This window comes from Scyliorhinus torazame, chromosome 10, assembly GCF_047496885.1.
Source record: "Scyliorhinus torazame isolate Kashiwa2021f chromosome 10, sScyTor2.1, whole genome shotgun sequence".
Taxonomy (NCBI): Eukaryota; Metazoa; Chordata; class Chondrichthyes; order Carcharhiniformes; family Scyliorhinidae; genus Scyliorhinus; species Scyliorhinus torazame.
The window spans coordinates 16658194-16676121 of NC_092716.1; positions in this window are offsets into that span (position 1 = coordinate 16658194).

Here is a 17928-nt window from a genome sequence, read left to right on the forward strand (position 1 = left end):
GAACAATACAGCGCAGTACAGGCCCTTCGGCCCACGATGTTGCACCGAAACAAAAGCCATCTAACCTACACTATGCCATTATCATCCATATGTTTATCCAATAAACTTTTAAATGCCCTCAATGTTGGCGAGTTCACTACTGTAGCAGGTAGGGCATTCCACGGCCTCACTACTCTTTGCATAAAGAACCTACCTCTGACCTCTGTCCTATATCTATTACCCCTCAGTTTAAAGTTATGTCCCCTCGTGCCAGCCATATCCATCCGCGGGAGAAGGCTCTCACTGTCCACCCTATCCAACCCCCTGATCATTTTGTATGCCTCTATTAAGTCTCCTCTTAACCTTCTTCTCTCCAACGAAAACAACCTCAAGTCCGTCAGCCTTTCCTCATAAGATTTTCCCTCCATACCAGGCAACATCCTGGTAAATCTCCTCTGCACCCGCTCCAAAGCCTCCACGTCCTTCCTATAATGCGGTGACCAGAACTGTACGCAATACTCCAAGTGCGGCCGGACCAGAGTTCTGTACAGCTGCAACATGACCTCCCGACTCCGGAACTCAATCCTCTACCAATAAAGGCCAACATTCCATAGGCCTTCTTCACAACCCTATCAACCTGGGTGGCAACTTTCAGGGATCTATGTACATGGACACCTAGATCCCTCTGCTCATCCACACTTTCAAGAACTTTACCATTAGCCAAATATTCCGCATTCCTGTTATTCCTTCCAAAGTGAATCACCTCACACTTCTCTACATTAAACTCCATTTGCCACCTCTCAGCCCAGCTCTGCAGCTTATCTATATCCCTCTGTAACCTGCTACATCCTTCCACACTATCGACAACACCACCGACTTTAGTATCGTCTGCAAATTTACTCACCCACCCTTCTGCGCCTTCCTCTAGGTCATTGATAAAAATGACAAACAGCAACGGCCCCAGAACAGATCCTTGTGGTACTCCACTTGTGACTGTACTCCATTCTGAACATTTCCCATCAACCACCACCCTCTGTCTTCTTTCAGCTAGCCAATTTCTGATCCACATCTCTAAATCACCCTCAATCCCCAGCCTCCGTATTTTTTGCAATAGCCTACCGTTGGGAACCTTATCAAACGCAGGAGATACAGAAGTCTGATACAGACGGCTTCTTGCCCTGTTGGTGCAATGGAAACCTCCAGTCTAGACTGTTGGTTAGTATGCACTCATTAGCATAATCCATCCAGCGGGGGAGCAGAATCCAGCAGTCTACCAAAGGTGTGTTTACAGGAATGCCCGTCAAAGACCCTGAGATTTCACAGGTCTATCATGAGGCTTAACTTTACTTAGAATCCCCCGGCTCCTGTTAAAACGTTTATGAGAGATGGTGGGCTGGATTTTCCGATTCTGGGGCTATGTCCCCACGCCGGCGTGGGAACGGTGGCGTTTTACGCCATAGAAACTGGCGCAAAATGGCAACCGATTCTCCGTTTTGCTGGGGGCTAGTGGGAAGGCAGCGTCGAGCACCCAGCTGCCGATATGCCCCGGAGAATTGTCGGGTCCATGGCCGCACATGCGCACGGTGGCGGACTGCGGCGTGCAACGTGGCGGTGGCCGCTCGCAGACCCGGCCCGCATAATAGTCCCCTCCTTCGGCAGGCTCACGAGCCTCAGAGCACTCCCCCCCCACCCGCCCCCAGTGCCCCCAGCGCAGAATAATGTCCCCCACCCGTGTCCGGGGATTGGCTCTCTCCTGGCTGTGGGGCGCTAGACTGAGTTTGCAGCCGCCACGCCGAGTTCCCGACGGGAGAGACCATGAGAGACAAATGCCGTCAGGAATTCAGCCAGTCGGGGGGGAGGGGGGGGGGCGTGTAGCATCGGGAGGTGGGCCTCAGGCAATGTCCTGAGGCTATCGATACGTCCTAGAGTTCGCCGCTTTGGAGGGGGCGGAGCATCGCAAAAGAGGCGCCGCAATTGGTCGGAAACTTGTGTTCCCCGGCCGGTTGCCGATCGCGATTTCGGAGTCGGCGCCCGGAGAATCTAGCCTGGTGTGTCTGCCGATCTCTGGCTGTCCTGAGGGTATTGGGTAAGGAACGAACAACACCCTGAATTTATATAGCATCTTTAACATCGTAAGATGTTCCAAAGTGCTTCACAGGAGCGCCATCAAACAAAACATAACACCGAACCACACCAGGAGATATTCAGATCTTCCAAAGCGGGACCAAAGAGGCAAGTTTACTCGAGCATCCTCAAGGAGGAGAGAGAGATAGAGAGGTTTAGGACAGGAATTCCAGAGCTTAGGACCTCACAGGTAAAGGCCCACTTGGCAGAAGGATCGAATTCAAGATGTGCAAGAGGGCAGAATCGGAGGAGCGCAGATATCTTGAGGGTTGTGCGGCTGCAGGAGCTTACAGAGATAAGGAGGGGTGGGGCCATGGATTGATTTGAAAACAACGGTGACATTTTTTTTAATTTTAGGAAGTGCACATGTAGAGTCTCTAAGGCAAGGCCAGGGAAAGGGGAGGTGGTGGCATCGTGGTATTGTCACTGGACTAGTAAACCAGAAACCCAGATGAAGTGTCTGGGGGCCCAGTTCAAATTCCACCACTGCAGATGCGGAAATTTGAATTCAACAAAAATCTGGAATTAAAAGTTCAATGATGACCGTGAAATCATTGTTATAAAAGCCCATCTGGCTCACTACTGTCCTTTAGGGAAGGAAATCGGCCGTCCTTACCTGGTCTGGCCTACATGTGACTCCAGATCTACAGCAACATAGTTGACTCTTAACTGACCCCTCAAGGGCAATTAGGGATGGGCAATAAATGCTAGCCCAGCCTGTGACACCCACATCCCATTGCCAGGTAATGTGGTAGGTTCCCTTCCATGAAAGACATTAGTGAACATGCCTATCCAACAGATTTTATGGTCAGACTTTAATGTCAGCCTATAGATTAATTAATAAATTGAATTCAGTTTCTCGACTTGGTATGGTAGTATTCAAAGCGAGGTATAGTCATGTGGCAGGGTAGCAGTTTGATGTTAACAAACCGGTAGCGTATTACCAAAGCACATGTAGACCAGAACGGTCTCAGGTTCAATCCCTGCTTGGTGTTAATCAGCAGATCGCCAAAAGAGAAATGGTGGAGATACACTGTCGCTGAAATCATCACTGACGCACAATAGCAGCATCGACAAGATGCACTGCAGCAACTCGCCAAAGCTTCTTCGACAGAACCTTCCAAACCCACGGCCTCTACCACCCACAGGAAGGGAACACCATCACCTGGACGTTCTACTCCAAGCCACCCACCATCCGGACTTTGAAATGTATCGCCGTTCCCTCACTGCCACTGGGACAGAGTCCTGGGACTCCCTCCCCATCAACACTGTGAATGTACCTGCACCACATAGACTGCAGTGGTTCAGGAAGGTGACCCCCTAGCCCCCTCTCAAGGGCAATTAGAGGTGGGCAATAAATGCTGGCCTTGCCAGCAGCGCTCGCATCCCATGAACAAATGAGGGGACAGAAAGGAATGGGGGGGAAAAATCAGCCAGAGATCACGCTATTGGTCATTATCCAGTGATCTCTGTTGGTAACTCTGGATCCCACATGGAGAATGAGTCAGTTTTGATATTTCCATCCATCCATCCCTGGTGATTGGATAACTTGTTGACACCATCGAGACCCAAAAATTGTAGGATTGACCAATCTACCAGGGACCAGTCAATGCAATGAACTATATTCAGCAGAAACTGTGTGAGGCCGACCAACAGAGTGCTCAACATCTTTCTGTGAAACCTCTTTTATTGCTGCTCCTTATGGTAACTTGTAATATTCGTGTTTGGGCTTAGTTAGATAGCCCTGCCGCTAGATCACACCATCAAAAATAATGAGTAGCATTATTGCTCTAAAAATGCAATAGCTACGTAAATGATTTGTTCCAATTGTTTAAAATAATGGCAGAATTCGATACAGAGAGATCTAGTTCAGAAATCCCTTATTAAAGGGCAGCACGGTGGCGCAGTGGGTTAGCATTGCAGTCTCACAGCGCCGAGGTCCCAGGTTCGACCCCGGCTCTGGGTCACTGTCCGTGTGGTGTTTGCACATTCTCCCCGTGTTTGCGTGGGTTTCGCCCCCGCAACCCAAAGATGTGCAAGGTAGGTGGATTGAACATGCTAAATTGCCCCTTAATTGGAAAAAATTAATTGGGTACTCTAAATTTTTTTTTTTTTAAAGAAACCCCATTTTAAAATAAATTATTCTTATTTTTCCAATTAAGGAGTAATTTAGCGTGGCCAATCCACCCATTCTGCACATCTTTGGGTTGCGGGGGTGAGACCCACCCAAACGCGGGGAGAATGTGCAAATTCCACACGGACAGTGACCCGGGGCCGGAATCGAACCCAGGGCCGTGCTAACCACTGCGCCCCCGTGCCAGCTATAGTTCTGGAAATCCTAAACATGATCTTGGGCATAATCTGAAAATTCAAGCCGGACACTCTGTTAATGTCCCGTCTAAAGATACAGTGGAACCTTCACACAGTCACGTCGCTCCTCACCAATGCGATTCAAAGGCATCACCATTCCATTTTCAGCTGTTGGTGCTTTGACTGTTTATCTGCTGTTGTAGAGTCAATGGAAACACTGTACTGAGTTACTGGAGGAGCTAACAGAAGTTATTTCTGTCAGATGGGAGTGGTTCTTGCCTTTGGATGGAGTTGTGTGATTTTGCAAGGCCTCTGAGTTCACCAGCTGCTCTCCATGGGGGGTTGTGGTTCCTGTTTCTGTCAGGCTTCAGCATCACAGGGAGATGGGGGAGAGGCTGCAAGAGGATAGAAGATGTCTGCACAGGGAGGACTCATGTCTTCCCTCCACCACAAACGGGCAGTGCTCCAGCAGTGACAACCATAATGCAGCTCAGGGCATCGGGGAGCAAATTATCGGTGGGTTGAAGCAAAGGTTCCACTGCCAGAACCACGAGTGGAGAACCCTGCAGTGCTCACTGGAGTGGAGTCACCAGTTCATGGTGGCCTTTTGCGTTCTTCAGGACCTGGCCATCATGATCCTTGCCACCAGTTGGCCACTTCGGGAGGGAGGAGGAAAAACTTAGGAATGTGGAGTAGGATTAGACCATTCGACCCGCCAAACCCGCTGCACCATTCAATAAGACCTTGGCTGGTCTTGTTGCGGTCACAACTGCACCTCGTAACCTTTGACCCCTTTGTCCCGGCCTTGAATATATTCAAGGACCCAGCCTTCGCTGCTCTCTGGGAAAGGGAATTCCACAGACTGACAACCACCTGAGAGAAAGAAATTCTCCTCATCTCCATCTTATTCATAAACCGTGCCCTATAGATCTAGTCTCTACCACAAGTGAAAACATCCTCCTGGTATCGACCTTATCAAGTCCCTTCAGGATTTTATATATTATAAAGGGAAATTGAAGAAACAGCCGCAACATCATCATTTCGGATGGGCTGTCCATGGGCTGTTCTCCTGAAAAGAATCCCCACATCACTGGCTTTCCACACTTCCCACCTTTCCATCCCTCTGTACGGAATCTATCGGCCCCAATGCTGAAATAAAAAACACTGCCAAACATTTATCCCATAAAAAATGTATCCAACATTATTTTCAATAATTCACATAATAGCCAACTAATCATCCCTGCAGAGGTCTTATGGTGCAATGGGTAGTGTCCATGCCTCTGAAGCAGACGCTCCAGGTTCGAGGCCCACCCCAGGCCTCGGTGGCAACGGAAGGTGCAATCATAATGTGTCCAAAACAGGTAGTGTCCTGAAAATCGGTCCAGACATGTCAGGAGCTGACGTTAAGAGCTGGAGAGACTCCTGATCAGCCACGCTCGATACGGAGTGGCGCCCCCTCAAGCTATAAGCCCCTGGCGACAGACTAGCGACCTGTTGTGGGAATTACTAGCTACGGAAGTCTGCCTTTGTGCACACGAGGGCCGGGATTCACCAATCCTGCGGCCAAGTTCTGACACCGGTGTGAAAAGCGGCGTGAGCCACTCCGGCGTCAATGGGCCTCAGGTGGCAGGTTGAGGTACTCTCAGTAACGACACTTAGAGTGTAAACGGTAAAGAAGGCTTGAATAGACTAAGAACTATGCTAGAGCCGAGACATGTGCTGACTGCTGCACAGCCCACAAGGCAGCCCCTTATATATGGCTGACAGATGGGCGGAGCCAGAGGCGGAGTCCCCAGGGTTCCAAGCCCCGTCTTAAAGGGGACATCGCCTTACATGATGACGAGGCAGTAACCGTTCATCACATTCACCCCCTGTTTTAAAAAAAAGTCCGGCGGGGGTGAAGTGCCATCACAGGTCCATCCGTCTCGGTGGCCGGATCGTCCTCATCGACCTCCTCAGTTCGGGCGGTGGTGTGGCGGGCCAGGTTGAGGGTACATCCGGGAGCACAGCGGTCGGAGCTTCGGTCCGGGTCGGGGCAGGGGAACCAGGCAGGGCCGAGGGTACGGGTGCCGGCGCCGGCGGGGTGTGTAAAGGGGGGGGCGCTAGGGGGGGCGCGCGGTAGGTGCTCACCAACGGGGGTAGGGCCGGAAGGGGGTGTGTTGTAGGGGGCGCCGGGTCCTGCAGGGGAGCGGCGCGGGAAGGGACGTCTGTAGTAGGGGATCCAGCGGGTGCCAGATCCCGGAGGGAAACCGTATCTTGCCTGCCGTCGGGGTACTCAACGTAGGCGTAACTGGGGTTGGCGTGGAGCAGTCGGACCTTTTCAACCAGGGGGTCCGTTTTATGGCTCCTCGTGTGTTTCCGGAGAAGAACAGGTCCCAGAGCCATCAGCCAAGGCGGAAGCGAGACCCCGGAGGTAGACTTCCTGGGGAAAGCAAACAATCGGTTGTGAGGGGTCTCATTCGTGGCCGCGCAGAGGAGTGACCTAATGGAGAGTAGGGCATCGGGTAGGACCTCCTGCCAGCGGGTAGTTGGGAGACTTCTCGACCGCAGGGCCAGAAGGACAGCCTTCCACACTGTCGTGTTCTCCCTCTCCACTTGCCCGTTTCCGCGCGGGTTATAACTGGTCGTTCTGCTCGAGGCGATGCCTTTGCTGAACAGATACTGACGCAGTTCATCGCTCATGAATGATGTACCCCGGTCGCTGTGGATATAAGCGGGGAAACCGATCAGAGTGACGATGCTGTGCAGTGCCTTAATCACGGTGGCTGAGGTCATGTCGGGGCAGGGAATGGCGAATGGGAAGCGGGAGAACTCATCGATAATGGTGAGTAAATAGGCATTACGATTGGTGGACGGGAGGGGCCCCTTGAAGTCCACGCTGAGTCACTCAAAGTGATTCGAGGCCTTCACGAGCCGAACCTTGTCTGGCCGGTAGAAGTGATGTTTGCACTCCGCACAGATCTTGCAGGCCCTGACCATGGCCTTGACCTCCTTGGTTGAGTAGGGTAGGTTGCGGGACTTGATAAAATGGACGAGCCGGGTAACCCCCGGGTGGCAGAGGTCATTGTGGATGGCTAGCAGGCGGTCGTCCTGCGCGTTGGCACATGTGCCGCGGGACAGGGCGTCTGGGGGCTCGTTGAGCTCCCCTGGACGATACTTGATATCGTATGTGTAGGTGGAGAGTTCGATCCTCCACCTCAAAATTTTATCATTTTTTATTTTGCCCCGTTGCGTGTTATCGAACATATAGGCGACTGACCGTTGGTCGGTGACGAGGGTGAACCTCCTACCGGCGAGGTAGTGTCTCCAGTGCCGCACAGCCTCCACAATGGCTTGTGCCTCCGTTTTGACTGCAGAGTGTCGAACCTCGGAGGCGGTGAGGGTTCGGGAGAAGAACGCTACTGGTCTGCCTGCCTGATTGAGGGTAGCAGCCAGGGCGATGTCTGATGCATCGCTCTCTACCTGGAAAGGATTGGTTTCATTCACCGCGTGCATAGCGGCCTTGGTGATGTCGGCCTTGATGCGGTTGAAGGCCAATTGAGCCTCAGCTGAGAGAGGGAAAATGGTGGTCTTTATGAGTGGGCGGGCTTTGTCTGCATATTTGGGGACCCACTGGGCGTAATAAGAGAAAAGCCCCAAGCACCATTTGAGGGCCTTGAGGCTGCGGGGGAGCGGGAGTTCCTTAAGGGGGCGCATGCGGTCGGGGTCGGGACCTAGGACCCCGTCTTCCACGACATAGCCGAGGATGGCTAGCCGGGTGGTGTGGAAAATGCATTTTTCCTCGTTATAGGTCAGGTTAAGGGCTCGGGCTTAAGGTTAGCATCATGGTCCTGCTGGTCATGGCCACAGATGGTGACATTGTCCAAGTACGGGTATGTAGCCCGCAAACCGTACTGGTCCACCATTTGGTCCATCGCCCTTTGAAAGACAGAGACCCCATTTGTGACACTGAAGGGGACCCTGAGGAAGTGGAAGAGCCGGCCGGCTGCTTCGAAGGCAGTATAGGGCAGTCTTTTGGTCGGTTGGGGAGCTGGTGGTAGGCGGATTTGAGGTCGACCGTGAAAAAGACTCGGTATTGGGCGATCCGAGTAAAATGGCCGCCGCCGTCGGTCGCACGTGTCGGGTCGAGAAGATGGCCGCCGACAAGATGGCCGCTCCCATGATTCGCACGAGGCTGATGACATGTCAGAAGTCTGGCTATAATCCACGACCATCCGTTTCTTCTCCCCGGACCGGACGACCACCACTTGCGCTCTCCAAGGGCTGTTGCTAGCCTCGATGACCCCCTCTCCCAGTAAACGCTGGACCTCTGACTTGATAAAAGTCATATCTTGGGCACTGTAGCGCCGGCTCCTGGTGGTGACTGGCTTACAGTCGGGAGTGAGGTTCGCGAATAGCGAGGGGGGTGCGACTTTCAGTGTCGCAAGGTTGCATACCATGAGGGGGGGCAAGGGTCCGCCGAACTTCAGTGTCAGTCTTCGGTGGCTGCTCTGGAAATCCAGTCCGAGCAGCAGGGGGCACAGAGGTGAGGGAGGATATAAAATTTGAAACGGGTGTATTTGGCACCCTGGATCGAGAGATCCGCAATACAGTACCCCGTGATTTGTACCGAGTGGGACCCAGATGCGAGGGCTATAGTTTGGGATGCGGGATGGGTGCGCAGGGAGCAGCGCCTTACTGTTTCAGGATGGATATAGCTCTCCGTGCTCCCGGAGTCGAAGAGGCATGCAGTGTCGCGCCCGTTGACCTGGACCTGCATCATAGAGTTCTGCAGGTGTTTTGGCCGAGTTTTGTCAAGGGTAATCACTCCCACTCGCGGGTAGTCCGAGTCCTCAGCCGAGTACGGGTATGTAGCCCGCAAACCGTACTGGTCCACCATTTGGTCCATCGCCCTTTGAAAGACAGAGACCCCGGGCGAGATTCTCCGACCCCCCGCCGGGTCGGAGAATCGGCGGGGGCTGGCGTGAATCCCGCCCCCACCGGTTGCCGAATTCTCCACCACCGGATATTCGGCGGGGGCGGGTATTGCGCCGCGCCGGTTGGCGGGCCCCCCCCGCTCGATTCTCCGGCCCGGATGGGCCGAAGTCCCGCCGCTAAAATGCCTGTCCCACCGGCGTAAATTAAACCACCTACCTTACCGGCGGGACAAGGCGGCGCGGACGGGCTCCAGGGTCCTGGGGGTGGCGGGGGCCGATCTGGCCCTGGGGGGTGCCCCCACGGTGGCCTGGCCCGCGATTTGGGCCCACCGATCCGCGGGCGGCCTGTGCCGTGGGGGCACTCTTTCCCATCCGCCTCCGCCACGGTCTCCACCATGGCGGAGGCGGGAGAGACTCCCTCCACTGCGCATGCGTGGGAAACTGTCAGCGGCCGCTGACGCTCCTGCGCATGTGCCGCCCGGAGATGTCATTTCCGCGCCAGCTGGCGGGGCACCAAAGGCCTTTTCCGCCAGCTGGCGGGGCGGAAATTTGTCCGGCGCCGACCTAGCCCCTCAATGTTGGGGCTTGGCCCCCAAAGATGCGGAGCATTCCGCACCTTTGGGGCGGCGCGATGCCCGTCTGATTTGCGCCATTTTGGGCGCCAGTCGGCGGACATCGCGCCGTTTCCGTAGAATTACGCCCCCCCATTTGTGACACCGAAGGGGACCCTGAGGAAGTGGAAGAGCCGGCCGGCTGCTTCGAAGGCAGTATCGGGGCAGTCTTTTGGTCGGATGGGGAGCTGGTGGTAGGCGGATTTGAGGTCGACCGTGAAAAAGACTCGGTATTGGGCGATCCGAGTAAAATGGCCGCCGCCGTCGGTCGCACGTGTCGGGTCGAGAAGATGGCCGCTGACAAGATGGCCGCTCCCATGATTCGCACAAGGCTGATGACACGTCAGAAGGGTCGTGTCGGGTCAGTGCGCAGCCGCATTGCGAGGCCTGTGGGCCTGAGAGCCTGATTTTTGGGCCGGCTGTTCTTTGTTTTTCTGGCCCCTGGGTCTGGCCAGGCAGACCCTTGCAAAATGCCCCTTCTTCCCGCAGTCACTGCAGATCGCGGAGCAGGCTGGGCAGCGTGGGTGTAGATGCTGGCCCTGTCTGCAGAAGTAGCACGGTGTGCCCCCATGGTGAGCGGGTCGCCGCGTGGCACAGGCCTGTAATACGGCTGTGTCTGAGGAACTCCGGGGGGGGGGGCTCGCAGAGTCCGCGGGGTACGTACCCAAGTTATGTCGGGCCACCTCCAGCGAGGAGGCGAGCGTTAGCGTGTCCTGGAGGTCTTTTGCCGCGTTTTCGAGCAGTCGCGGCCGGATGTAGGTCGAGCGGATGCTGGACACGAAAGCGTCTCTGATGCGTGGCGGAGATTCTGTGACTCACCCGGGCATGGAGTAGGCTCAGCTTGCGTGGCCCCAGGATGGGAATCTCTGCGGAGTCCAGGTAGGCCTCGAAGCATCGCAGCCAGTATTAAAAAAATTTCTTTGCCTCCGGTGTCCGTGCTTTCAGGTTGAGCTTCTCTGGTTTTACGCCTGCGTCCATCCTGATCTAGTTCAGTCTATTAAATTGAGGTACCCTCAATAACAACGCTTAGAGTGTAAACGGTAAGGAAGGCTTTGATAGCCTAAGAACTATGATAGAGCCGAGACATGTGCTAACTGCTGCACAGCCCACAAGGCAGCCCCTTATATATGGCTCCCAGATGGGCAGAGCCAGAGGCGGAGTCCCCAGGGTTCCAAGCCCGGTCTTAAAGGGGACATCACCTTACATGATGACAAGGCAGTAACCGTTCATCACACAGGTATTCACCCCTTCCTCGGGGGCTAGTACGGCAGCAGAGTGGTGTCCGCAGCTCTGGCGCCCGAAAACCGGCGCACCACGGCTGGTGCGAGTCTGCGCATGTGCGCCATAGCTGACGCGAATCCGCTCATGTGTTCCCATCTCCGCGCGGCCCCCGGGCAATATGGCAGAGGATTACAGGGGCCTGGCGCGGAGGAACATAGGCCCTCCATGGAACCAGCCCGCCCGCCAATCGGTAGGCCCCGATCGCCGGCCAGGCCACCATGGAGGCCCTCCACGGAGTCAGATCCTCCCGTCCCCCCCATCAGGACGGTCCCCGCAGCCAGAACGCCGAGATCCCACCGGGTGGGACCATACGTAACCCACTCGGCCCGTTGAGGCCTGGAGAATCGCCGGGGGGGGGCGCTTTCAATGGCCCCCCACCGGGGCGACAGCGATCCCGGGGAGCGCCGGAGAATCGGCACCGGAGAATCGGCAGGGTGGCGTGGCACGATTCACGCGCCCCGTCCCCTCCCCGGCGATTCTCCAACCCGGCGTGGGGTCGTAGATTGCCGGCCTAGGTGTGGGAAGAGAAAGAAGATTCATCCTTGCACTTTTTCCCAGGTGCTTTTGTCTGGCGTGGTCCTCATTCTGGGCAGTCACCTGGCAATTTGCTCAGCTAGCGAGATGACTCAAATGGAATGCAGAGTAACAGCAACTGTGTGGGTTCAATCCTCTTCCAGTTGAGATAGTTCTTGAGGTCTGCCTGCTGGCCTCATCCCCTAGCGATACTACAGCATAAACCATGATTAACAAAGGCTGGACATTGAGGATAGTATCTGAAATGACAGAGAGAGAGAGAAGACGGTGTGCTTCCCCGACACTACCTCGGTAGCTGCTGGAGGGACAGCTGACTTGCAGGGGGAGAGGCTGCAGATGGCCTTCAGGTGACCGTATTCTCGGCTGACAGGCTCAGCGAGGGCACTGGTGGAGTTCCAGCAATCAGTAACCAAATCCTGTCATCCCGAGAAGGAAGAGCAAGTTCATGCAGCAAGGAGACCCAGCCCTCTACCCTGGGGTGGTGCCTCCACATATCCTTGCAACCCTCAGGAGCGCAGGTTGCTGCACTGCTGGGAGCCTGTTTGTCTTTCTGTAGCCATGATGGCAATCGCCAAAGTTGGGCATACATGGCAACCAAGTCAGATTTCATGGCCTGTGTCCCACCGCGGTACTCAAACATTGGGTGGCTGCTGCCTGGGCTGCAATGAAAGCTGAGGCATCGGTTCACACGCACTGTCTCATGGTTGGGTCCACGAGCGTTCTCACGGATTTAGCAACCAATTCCACACTGCAAAAGATGGGCTCGGAGCTCAGTAATGAGCCCTGCGCCAACTTGGAGCTGTGTTCATCCAAGATGCTCCAAGGTCGAAGCTAAATGCTCCTGGTCCGTGACAGCAGCCGCTCGGGCAGGGCAAGCTCCTGACTGCATCAACGCGGCCGTGGTGGAGATGGTTGACAGCTTCAAATTCCTCGGGGTGCACATCACCAAAAATCTGTCCTGGTCCATCCACGTCGACGCTACCACCAAGAAAGCACAACAGCACCTATGATTCCTCAGGAAACTAAGGGAATTCGGCATGTCCACACTGACTCTCACCAACTTTTACAGATGCACCATAGAAAGCATCCTACCTGGCTGCATCACAGCCTGGTATGGCAACTGCTCGGTCGAAGACCGCAAGAAAATTCGAGAGTCGTGAACACAGCCCAGCCCATCACACAAACCTGCCTCCCATCCATTCACTCTATTACACCTCCCGCTGCCTGGGGAAAGCGGGCAGCATAATCAAAGACCCCTCCCACCCGGCTTACTCACTCTTCCAATTTCTTCCATCAGGCAGGATATACAAAAGTCTGAGAACACGCACGAACAGACTCAAAGACAGCTTCTTCTCCACTGTTACCAGACTCCTAAACAACCCTCTTATGGACTGAGCTGATTAATATTACACTCCTGTATGCTTCACCCGATGCCAGTGTCTAGGTATTTGCATTGTGTACCTTGGGCGAAATTCTCCCCCAACGGCGCGATGTCCGCCGACTGGCGTCAAAGACGGCGCCAATCAGACGGGCATTGCGCCGGCCCAAAGGTGCGGATTGCTCCGCATCTTTGGCGGCCTAGCCCCAACAATGAGGGGCTAGGCCGACGCCGGAGGGACTTCCGCCCCGCCAGCTGGCGGAAATGGCGTTTGTTGCCCCGCCAGCTGGCGTGGAAATGCGGCGCATGCGCGGGAGCGTCAGCGGCTGCTGACAGTTTCCCGGCGCATGCGCGGGAGCGTCAGCGGCCGCTGAAAGTTTCCCGCGCATGCGCAGTGGGGAGAGTCTCTTCCGCCTCCGCCATGGTGGAGGCCGTGGCGGAAGCGGAAGGGAAAGAGTGCCCCCACGGCACAGGCCCGCCTGCGGATCGGTGGGCCCCGATCGCGGGCCAGGCAACCGTGGGGGCACCCCCCGGGGTCAGATCGCCCCGCGCCCCCCCCCAGGACCCCGGAGCCCGCCCACGCCGCCTGGTCCCGCCGGTAAATACCAGGTTTGATTTACGTCGGCGGGCAATTTCTGGGCGGGAATCCAGCGGGGGGTACCGCCAACCGGCGCGGCCCGATTCCTGCCCCCGCCCAATCTCCGGTACCGGAGACTTCGGCGGGGGCGGGGGCGGGATTCACGGCGGCCAACGGCCATTCTCCGACCCGGCGGGGGGTCGGAGAATGACGCCCCTTGTGTTGCCCTATTATGTACTTTCTTTCCTTTTCATGTACGAAATGATCTGTTTGAGCTGCACGCAGGAAAATACTATTCACTGTAGCCCGGTACACGTGACAATAAACAAATCCAATCCAATCCAAGGCAATTTGGTGTCCATGGCCATCAGTCTTTTCCTGTGTGGCAACCCACCCACATCCTTATCCTGAGTCCCCTGCACAAGAGCTCATCTGTGACTTTGCCACTGGTGAACTGGCAACAAGCTATCCTTCACCCCTGAGCTGGCTTCACCCTTGGCGTGGCTTCACCCCTGACCTGGCTTCACCCCTGACCTGGCTGCAGTCCATTTGTGTCCGACAATCTCTTTTTAAAATTCACACGTGGGATATAATCATCGTCGGCTGGGCTCGCATTTATTGCCCATTCCTAATTGCCCTTGAGATGAGTGGTTTACCCGTTTCAGAGGATACTTAAGAGTTAACCACGTTTCTGCACTCGCATATTGGCCAGACCGGGTAAGGATGGCAGATTTCCTTCCCTGAAGGGCATTCGTGAACCAGTGGGGCTTTACAACAACCATGGTCAAGGTCAGCATTAGCTTTTTATTGAATTCAAATTTCACCATCTGCTGCGTTGGGATTCTCTGCTGGGGCTCTGCATTATTGGCCCAGTGATAATACCACTACCTCCCCTCAAAGCACTATGTGCAGTTCTTGCCTTGATACGACCCTCCAAAGTATGTGCAATCCCAGCCGCTGGTAGAGAATGTCAGGTCAAGTGATGGGGCTTCTTCTTCAGATCTGGGCCCTTCCTCTGGCCTTCGTCCCTCAGGCCAGTTGACAGCTCTTGTGCATCTAAAAGAATAACGGCAGAAGGGGAGAGTGTGGGTGAGGAAGGGGAGGGTGGGTGGCAAGAAATCGACACATTGTTCTGCCATCTGCACCTTGGTCTTCATGCCAGATTGTGGGACGAGGGTGAAGTGGGATTCGGGAATTGGATAAGGCAGCAACATCCTGCCTGGCTTCAGCAACAATAGTTGCCACGAATAGTGGCACGAATAGCAACAATAGTGGCAGTCTATTCGCTGCTGCCCCCTCTTGTGTGCAACTTAGTTCTGTAACAAAGAGTGGAGTGTATCGGGGTGTGTTACAATGCGTCTGGGTCAGTCATAGCTGTGGGAACTGTGTGATGTGGGTGGGTGGTTGGCAGGGTTGGCAACTGTGTAAGGGTGGGGTGCAGCATATGAAAGACTAGTGATTACTGAGGTGTGGGCGATGGGAGGTGTGCTGCATTGAGCAATGAGTGAAGTTGGTAGCTAAGTCGGTTGAAGATGGTATGTGAAGATGCATTCACTGACCTTGACACTCGTGTGAGGTCATTGAACTTTTTCCTGCCCTTGAATCGGGTGCTTGGAGCCAGGTGCAGGCATTGACGTCAATGTGTGTCTGCCTGCTCCCCATCCCTGCTCAATGTTTACCTCCTTGCCTGGGGTTGAATGGCCTCTCCCCTTTTTTTCACAGGCTGCACTAATGACACCCCTGGGCAGACCTGGCCGGCTGCTCGATTGCTCTGGTCTCTTCCTTCTCAGAACGTCTTTCCCAGGCACTTCCAGGACCTGCTCCAGCCAGAATGCCCTTTTGAAGAAGGGCAGGTGGGTATTACATCTGAACTAGAACAGGAGTAGGCCATCTGGCCCCTCGAGCCTGCTCCGCCATTCAATGAGATCATGGCTGATCTGTTGTGGACTCAGCTCCACTTTCCGGCCCGAACACCATAACCCTTAATCCCTTTATTCTTTAAAAAAACATCTATCTTTATCTTAAAAACATTTAATGAAGGAGCCTCAACTCCTTCACTGGGCAAGGAATTCCATAGATTCACAACCCTTTGGGTGATGAAGTTCCTCCTAAACTCAGTTCTAAATCTACTTCCCCTTATTTTGAGGCAATGCCCCCTAGTTCTGCTTTCACCCGCCAGTGGAAACAACCTGCCCGCATCCATCCTATCTATTCCCTTCATAATTTTATACATTTCCATAAGATCCCCCCACATCCTTCTAATTCCAACGAGTACAATCCCAGTCTACTCAACCTCTCCTCGTAATCCAACCCCGTCAGCTCTGGGATTAACCTAGTGAATCTCCTCTGCACACCCTCCAGTGCCAGTACGTCCTTTCTCAGGTAAGGAGACCAAAACTGAACACAATACTCCAGGTGTGGCCTCATTAACACCTTATACAATTGCAGCATATTGACTGGTGCTGATCCCTAATGGACAGGGGTTCAGCACTGAAGCTGAAACCACTTGGCAGCGTGGTTAGCGTTGGGCTCTAGCCCACAAGCAGACAACACAAAGTTAGCTTGCCTCACTTTCACCAGGCTTGGGCCAATTGCATTCAGGGTGTTGAGACTTGCTAACAGGCCTTATCCAATTTCCCTCCCATCGGAAACACCATTTAATTTATACCTGAAGCATCTCATTCTGTTTCCTCTGGATCCTTTATTACGAAAAGTCAGATGTTATTTTTACTTCTATGGTAAAGTGAATGTATAGGCTGAAGAATGATAATGGTGTTTAATCACAGGGTTCCAATTCAAATAACGTGCATTATAATTCCTCCCAATGTTATCAAAAGCCGTGCTAAAGTCTCCATGCATTGCATACTTGTCATTTTTGCAGTTATTATGCAATTAATGTAGAATGACAGATGTGATTATCCACAGGTATGTCACAAGTTAATAATTTTAATCATTGGAGGTATTGAAAAGGAAAAGAACCCACACGCATCAGTAACTAACTGTTGCTGTGTTTCTGTTGCTGATCAGCAGACCCTCACTACAATACTGTCTTCTGATCCCACACAGTATAGAGGACACCAGATACCACTCAATGAATAATCCAGCTCAGGGCTTTCGCGTTGTGAGATCTTAACCAAGGCATTTTGTTTGTACACGCTGTGAGGCTTTTTTTTGTTTGCTGTTAAAGGAAGAAGTGGGGTGCGATTTGCCCACCGCATCGTGACCAGCGCGCGGGTGAATCGGGGGGGGAGGCCCAAATCGGGTACCGCGCCGGGTGCGAAACCTCGCGAGAGTCTCCCTACTCGCTCTGGATCTCGCCCCCGCTGTATTCACACGGAACCCAGGAGTCAATGGCCACGCCTGCGAGGTTTCAACTGGGCGCCATTTAGCTCTGGTTTTCACAATCGTGGGCGTGGCGTGATGGCACCTCGGGGATCTCGCAGGCCATTGGAGCCCCGCAGGTGGTCGTGGACAGGGCAGGGTAGTACCGTGGCATTCCTCCTGGTAACCCAATAGACCTAAGTTGGTCGATACCATGACAGCACCTTAAATTGGTAAAATTCCCCCTTGGTGGATACATTACCAAGTTTCAATAACCTTCCAAGGAGGGGGTGGACTCTTCAACCAGTCACATCATTGTCCCTTCCTCTACAATCTTCAGTAGTTCACTAGGAGGAAGGAGCTTAAGCAAGGAGTCAGGAGGGCTAGAAGGGGTCACGAAAAGTCATTGGCAAATAGGGTTAAGGAAAATCCCAAGGCTTTTTACACGTACATAAAAAGCAAGAGGGTAGCCAGGGAAAGGGTTGGCCCACTGAAGGATTGGCAAGGGAATCTATGTGTGGAGCCAGAGGAAATGGGTGAGGTACTAAATGAATACTTTGCATCAGTATTCCCCAAAGAGAAGGAATTGGTGGATGTTGAGTCTGGAGAAGGGTGTGTAGATAGCCTGGGTCACATTGAGATCCAAAAAGACGAGGTGTTGGGCGTCTTGAAAAATATTAAGGTAGATAAGTCCCCAGGGCCTGATGGGATCTACCCCAGAATACTGAAGGAGGCTAGAGAGGAAATTGCTGAGGCCTTGACAGAAATCTTTGGATCCTCACTGTCTTCAGGTGATGTCCCGGAGGACTGGAGAATAGCCAATGTTGTTCCTCTGTTTAAGAAGGTGAGCAAGGATAATCCAGGGAACTACAGGTCGGTGAGCCTTACGTCAGTGGT